This window comes from Herpailurus yagouaroundi, unplaced genomic scaffold, assembly GCF_014898765.1.
Source record: "Herpailurus yagouaroundi ecotype Mexico unplaced genomic scaffold, PumYag 161, whole genome shotgun sequence".
NCBI lineage: Eukaryota > Metazoa > Chordata > Mammalia > Carnivora > Felidae > Herpailurus > Herpailurus yagouaroundi.
The window spans coordinates 8,782,156-8,789,888 of record NW_024412402.1 but is presented as its reverse complement, the minus strand read 5'-3'; the positions used below and the strand labels follow the sequence as shown (position 1 = coordinate 8,789,888).

General features: G+C 45.6%; 1 pseudogene; it reads right to left on the bottom strand.

Annotated features, from left to right (window-relative positions):
• Window positions 1-1,320: 1,320 nt before the first annotated feature.
• On the bottom strand, window positions 1,321-1,676 carry LOC121035314 (40S ribosomal protein S16-like; annotated as a pseudogene).
• Window positions 1,677-7,733: the final 6,057 nt, after the last annotated feature.

Genomic DNA, 7,733 nt, shown 5'->3' with positions numbered 1-7,733 from the left:
CAGCAGAATGAGATCTGCAATTTTTAGCCTCCACAAATTGACCCCTACTTACTTTTCCAGATTTACCTTCACTATCCTAAGCTTTCAGTGTTCCCAAAATTCTAGATCCCTATGCTCTTGGAGCTGAACACTTGGGGCATTCTCTTGCTTCCTCATCCTTATCTTTGCTCTTATCTCAACATTACTGCTTCCCCTTAAACTGTCCAACACCTTCAACTACAATGACACCTGTTCCAGGAAGCCTTCCATCATCCCCAGACTTAAGGGCACCCTTGGAATCTCCATGGCCCACCTCTGGTCTCTTCTCTGCTTTGCTTTGTGGTTATCTATATGCATGTCTTAACTTCTGAGATTATCAGCTCCTTGAAGGCTGTCAGTAACAGAATGTTCAATGACAGGAACTGCTATAATTGACTGAGCACCTACTATGAGTAAGAGGGTCCTTCACGTACAATGACTTTAAAACTTATCACCATACTCTGATTTGCTTATCACCTCTATTTTAGAGATATGAGAACAGAGGCTTAGAGAGATAAAGACCAAAAAGGTGGCAAGTGGCTGGGATGAAGTTCAAACCCAGACTAAGTCTAAACCCATTTTCTCTCTATTCTACAATCCAGCTCCTGAGACAAAGAAGAGAGCCCACCTTATTGAGCAACTACTATGTGCTCATGCTGGCAGGAGTCCAAAACTGAACAGGCCAATCCCATGAAAGAAAATACATGAAAGTGACTAGCACAGTGTCTGGCACACAATAGGTGCTCAGTATAAATCTCACTGAGTAATGGATCGACTCAGGGTCTACTTCTGCACCAGTGTTTGCTTCCAGAGTAGTGGCTGTGTGTGACCCCAGGGAGCTGTGGAAGGAGGCTTCAGCTAAATGCAGTTATGATGTCCTTGAGCAAATCTCTCAGCCTCTCCAATCCCATTTCCTCACAGTGAAATGAAAAAACCAGATGATGTTTTTTTCTAAGGTCTTTGTGATTTTAAGAGGTGGGGGGTCAATGAGTGGTAAACAGCAAAGCAAATAAAACTGGGAGGGTTTTTTTTCTTCCCTCCTTCTTTCCTTCCCCTTCCTTCCTTCCTTCTTTCCTTCCTTCCTTCCTTCTACCCTCCCTTTCCTTTCCTTTCCTTTCCTCTTTTCTTTCCTCTTTCCTTTTCTCTTTCTCTTCTCTTCTCTTTTCTTTTCTTTTCTTTTCTTTTCTTTTTTTTCTTATCCCATGGGAATTGTTCATTATAAAGGCGAACACTGCTCCTTAACAGTAGGAGAACGGGCACCAGGACCACCAAACTTTTTGGATTTGCAGTGCAGGGGATCAGCTACCAGCAAGGTCAGGTTGTGCTAGATGAGCATGTCTTTGAGCTCCTTCTTGGAAGCCTCATCCATGTATTTCTGATAATAGGCCACCGGGGCTCTGGAGAGGGACTAGCAGATTGCCTAAATCTGGGCCACATGACCACTACACGGACTTGGACGTCCACCCAGGCAAATCGCTCCTTGTCCGGAAGCAGAACAGGTTGCCGTAGCTTGTGCTACAGTGTGTGTGGCTCGATCGTCTCCAGGGGCCACCCATTCACCTTGATGAGACTGTTCCCCCTTTGCTGTGCACCACAGTCATGGCCGTCTTCTTGTGTCCAAAGACCTGCATGGACCATGGAGGAGCCTTGTACAGCATGGCTGTGAACGTTGATTATTTTCATACTTTAGATCCTTCCCTCAGCAAGGGCATTTCTCTGGTTTTTAGGAAGACAAGATAATTCCCTTCTTGGAGGCTGGGATTCTGGGGCCAAAGTCCCCAGCTCTCCCCGGCTGGCAGGGAATGCAGGGTCAGAGGACAAACAGCTACTCCTTCCCGATGCATGGAGGGGCACTACTTGGGGGACTGAATTCTGTGGGATCTGGCCATGGTTGGTAGAGACTTAATTAATGTCTGTAGGGCGAGTTAGCAGAAATAACAACTGCTTTGATTAAGGGAGAGAGAGGGCTATGAGCTTTGATTTCAGCAAAATGGACAAAGCTGGGATAGCAAATCATCCATTGGGTTTTCTTTGCTGGGCCCACTGTCCTGGCTTTCGTCTGTCCTGACTGCTGACCCCTCTGGGTTCCCCTAGGAAATGAGTCCCCCTGCCCTGTTGTACATTACGAAGACCCTGGGTTTTGTTATTGTTGCAGATGAGAGGATCAGTACTGCTGTGGGCTCTGTGAGTGTGGATTTGGAGAGGGACCCAAGATGCCTGGGGAGAGGCAACGGCGGCAGAGCTGATGAAGCTCCTGCAGTCAGGAGAGAGACACACGACATACCTCGGGCACTTAGTGTGGCTCGCCCTCCAGAGGTAAGTGTGTTCCCTGCGTCTTCTCATTTACTCTGCTCACGTATTCTAGGAGGAAGGGTGAATGCAGGAGGATGGAAAATATTGAGAAAAGAAGAAGAAAGAGGGAACTACAAATGGTGGGTTTGAGAGGGGAAAGGTTTGAGTCCAGTGGTCCTCAAACTTGTGGAGACTGGCCGCTGGAGGCCTCTGATGCCAACATGTATTGAGCCCTACTAAGTGGGAGACGTGGTGCTGAGGAGCACTGAATGTGCCAGTTGGCGGGAACGTCCTGGTAATTGCACATGGCGGGAGGTTTTCTCATAGGAAGCGACTGAAGCCCGGAGAGGATAAATTCTTTACCCAAGTCACACTGCTGGTGAGAACTGCCACACTTTGAACACAGTTCTGTCCCGCACCTAACTTTCATGCTGGTTCCACACACCAGCACTGCCTCTCTCTTTGTAGAACATCGCCAAATGCTGATACGTCCAACCTTGGTATAAAGCACACTTCTAACCCCCAAGGGCAGGGGAGGAGGACGGGGAAAGGGTGGGTGAAGGAGTGGGAGATAGGGTACTTGCTGAGTACTTCAAAGCGCCTGTCACTTGGGTAGGCACTCCATGTGTATTTAATTTCATTTAGTGTTTATAAAACCCGGGTGGGAAAGACATAATTGCCCACATTTTGCAGATGAGTGTACTGAGGCCCAGAAATGGCAATTGATTTGCTGAAGGTCACAGAGTTAGTACGTGGTAGACCAAGGATTCCGATCCAGATGGGCCCAACTTCAAAGCCCGGGCTAATTAAAAATATAATTTTGTACTAAATCAAGTAGCATCGCATACAAGATTCTATTAAAGGCAAGCTGTAGCAGAGGCCAACATTTAAAAATAAATTTGTAGTTGAAAAATTTATAATTAAGGCAATCATCAATTAACTTATTTTTCTGGGAATAGAGAAAGGTTTGCGGTTACTGAATCATAGCTGCCGAGGAATCTGGAGCCTCATCTAAGAACCGTGGAGTGTGTTCAGTAAAGCAGGAGTTAGAGAGGGAAGCTCAGGGAAGCTGACCCAGGCTGCATGCCCAGAAAGGGGCCTTGTTCAAGAGCTTTCTGGGCATGAGAGCAGGCGGGAAGCACAGCCAGGGTAGCCGCTGCCTGGGAGAGTAGTTTTGGCTTCAGTCTAGGCTGTACATAGTATCTGCCAGAAAGAATCATATGATCTCAGAAAACAGGGAATGGGAACAAACTAATTTGATCATTTGTCTTCCCTGCTCAATAACCTTCAACGGCTCCCCATTGTGTCCCAAATAAACCCACAAGCCTTACCTTGACACTCAAAACTCAGCATAATCTCGTCCCAATTTACATTCCCAAATCTATCTCCCACTTATCACCCCACATAAACCTCATGCTCAAGTTAAACTGGCCCACTTTTCATTCCATTAACCCAGTTCGGAGTCTTTCTCCTTTTCCCTCCAAATCTACCTAGTACAGTCCTGCTTGTTCCTCAACTGCCTCTCCCGGGAGACTCCTACAGGATGTCTCCCCTAATTGCCCACCAAGAAGCAAATGCTCCCTTTCTCATTTATACTGTACATGTGGCACTGATCACATGATGCCTTGAATTGAGATTATTTATGTACGTGTCTCATCTTTCCTACCAGGCCCAACCTCCTTGTGGGCAGAGGCAATATTTCACAACTGGGAGGGTATGGATAAGCCAGTAATTCGTGAGCTAAAAGGTTCATGTCTTATCTGTGACATCATTGTAGCTAAGTAACGGTCAACACTTAAATTTTAACCATTTAAAAGGACTTAAAGATGCTTAAAAGGGTGCTAGAGACTTTTGAAATGTTTTGAGAACTAGATTTCTTGGGGAGCTTACAAATGATAAATATTCACTCATTAATTCAACTTTCTCAGTGTGGAATAATGTTTTTTTCTTTTGAAAACCTTGTTTGAGAGTTTGAGGGTATAAGTCCCCCACTGAGATTGGATCAATTAGGAACCACAGATGCCATAGGTCCTTAGTGCTGTTAGGACTGCTGGGGTATGTGTCTGCATGTGCACACGTGTCCTGTTTGCTGAGTCCCTTCGATTGCGAGTCAACGGACGAAGGTCTTGATGTGCATGGTTCCATTTACAGCTGTAGAGAGTGGCTTTCTGAGCAAGATTCATGGCTTGCCAGGCATCCGTCTCCTCCTGTGGTTAGGTCAAGCCACGGGAGACAAAATTGAAGGTTGCTGCTATTAAAAATACTTGGTAACAGGCCAAGTAATTTCCCCTGCTTTCAACTTCCACACTGCACTCTCTTCATGACTGGGAGGGATGGACATTCCTAACCAAGGAAAACCTCTTGTGAGTCTGCACGTCAGCAGCACTGACACCCACCTTGTCTCTAGTACAATTGTAAGTTTGCAAAATTAAGTCAGCAATGTCCCAACTTGGATCAGTCACAGTCAGTGGAAAGACAACCACACGGACTGGCCAAAAGCCAAGTGTTGCTCAGCTTTGTCATTCTCTGCACAAATCTGGACTTACCTGAATGGGAAAAAAAAAAAACCAAAACCAAAACAAAAAAGAAAACCATATCGTTCTTTTTGGCTCTCTTCCTTTTTGGAAAGTTGGAGAATGATCTCATTTGGAATAGAAACCAAGATGACTTTTGCTCTGCTTGCTGCATCCAGAGGCAGATTACACAGTGGTCAGGAACACGGGGCTTTCGGCATCAGTGCAAATCTCAGCAGCCCCTTTAGGTTTTCGGATTTTGTCTTGTGGGGACGCGGTGGTGGAGGGTGGTCAAATGTCATGACCTGGCTGTGCCTTTGCTTCCTCATCTGTAAAGCAAGACTAATCCTTGTACTTCTTGGTTGTTGGCAGAATTTGATGAGCCTAGCATAGCGTCAGACAAGGAAGTGTACTCAGTGAGGGTCACTTATTGGAATCAGAACTGCCAGTGGTGATGTGGCAGGCCCAGCTCACCTGCTGTAACCACCTTACCCCAAAGATATTAGCCTCCTTTCTTTGCTTCTTTTCCCCAAAGAATCCCTCAATCCAAACTCAAACCTAAACGTGAAATTTTTAGTTCTATGCCATTTCTTTCCAGCGAGGTGCTGTGCTGAGACTCTGGTGAAAAGATAGTAGAGACACCATCCTTGCCTTCAGGGGACGTGTAGTCTGGTTGGACTAAAAGAAAGATCTCTGGGGCAACTTGTTGGTTCAGTCGGTAGAACTTGTGGCCCTTGATGTCAGGGTTGTGAGTTCAAGCCCCACACTGGGTGTGGAGATTACTTTTAAAAAGATAAAATCTAAAAAAAAAAAAAAAAAGATAAAATCTAAACAAAACAATCTTTTAAAAAGATAAAATCTAAACAAAAATAATAAAAGAAAGGTGCTCCACTTCTATAAAACACCCCCAGGTGTGAACGCTGTTGAGAACAAGAAGCAAACTCAACGACTGGCACTAAACCATGTCACTGTCCTGCCTTATTTTAATTACAGTTTCCCTTCTCTGCTGACACCAAATTAAAAACTTCTTGACATGGTCGTCTAGCAACATTGTTATATTGTCACTCTGCAAATTATGTGGAAAGAACAAATTGTTTTCAGGGAAAGTTTCAAGCAAATTTATGAGCTTATGGACAAATTGCCCATTATTGCTTTCAAAAAAAAAAAAATTTAAACACTGTCAACGGACTAATTTTCAACCTTAAAAAAAAAAAAAAGCAAACAAAAAACAACCAGAACACCATCTCATGTGTTTCTGGAGCTTTAAGATTTATAAGTCTTGTTCCTGTGCCTTTTCTCTCTAAATGCTGTGACCATGCTGATGGTGCTGAGAGACACCGTCTCAGGTAGCAATGGAGACAGAGGCTCTGAAAGGTCTGGGCTCTTGCCGGTGTTCACGTGCTGAGGAACTGGGAAGGTTTTGGAACCCAGGACCCCTGACTTTAAATCCAGTGTTCTTTTTGCTACATTACTCTGTAGTCAACTAGTTATGCATCATTTCACTAACATTTAATTAGCTGAAGGGGGAAACAGATAACCTTGAAATTAATTCAAGTTAGTGCTAAATGTTGCTAACTTTTTATTAGTTGAATGTTTCCATTAACTTTTCCAGTGGCTGCTTCTTTGTACCCCCTCACAGCAGTGAACAAAATTGAGTAAGTGCTCAATAAGTATTTATTGGGTGAACAAAATAGTTTGGCTGGCCGGGTTTGGCTGCAGGGTGGGGTTAGAAAGTTGAATCACTGAAGACAAAGTTGAGCATTTAATTCACTGTTTCATTTGGCAAGTATTTATTATGTCTCTGTTCTAGGTACCGCGCTCCATGGAGTAGAGCATTGCCCGCGTGTGGCCCTTGGCGAGTTATTTAGCCTGTCTGAGCCTCAGTTGCCCTAGCTTTAAAAACTGTGGGATAATCATAATACCTAACTCGTGGGATTGCTATTAGGATCAAGTAAGATAATGTATCTAAAGAGCTTGGTAGAGAGGCTAACACTGGCTGGTAGGCACTCAGTAAATGGTGAGGATAGTCATTGTCAATCTCTGTGCCGTATACTTTATTGGCCCATACCCCACGGTTCCAGAGGCTCAGTGATGTAGTTGGCTGCACAGAATATGTCACAAGTGATTTGTTTCAGAGTAGAGCAGGAGAAGAGAGGCTGCGGAAGCAGAACTGGCTTCTCGTGGACCCCACAGGAGAAAGGGCCTTCTCCCTTAATGTTAGATGACAATGAGGGAGAGGACCCAGGGTAGCTTGGGTGTTTGTCACACGCTACATGCCACCTGGGGCCTCCACTGAGCATCCTTTGGGAATTCCGGTCCCTGGGCCCCTTGACCAACTGGATCAGATGTGTGCAGGGATGCAGAGATTGGGCTTGTAATACATGCACCATGGGGGGTTCATGCTACAGAAAAACAAAGCTGGCAAAGCAGGGCACAGAGAGTTGGACCTTCTTCTGCAATCCTATATCCCCTCTCTTCGGTGGAAGGAGAGAGTCCTCCTGCCTGGGACCCTGAAGTGCTCCTGCCTCAGCCCTCCTCTTGAATAGGACTCCCTTGAAGTGGGGGAAATGGTCAGAGTGCTACCAGGCAGAGAATGGGGGAGTGTAGGCCCAGAGACCCTCCATTTTGACTCATCCCAGCCCGGCCTGCTGCCCGGGCCTAAAGCACTGCATTGAGTTGCTCTAATGAATGGAGCTGCTGGCCAGCTCATTTACAGTCTGACATTCTTGCTGACCCTGCCAGCAGCCGCCTCCTACCCTAAGTGGGAGGAAGCCACTTAGGAAGACAGCAAAGCAACCTGCCACCAATTCATCAGCAATTGGCTTCCATTAGGGATAGGACAGCCTGTAAGGTGGGAGAAGGGCAGGCTGGGAGGGAGTAAAGGGAGCAAAGACAGCTCTATTTGTTTAA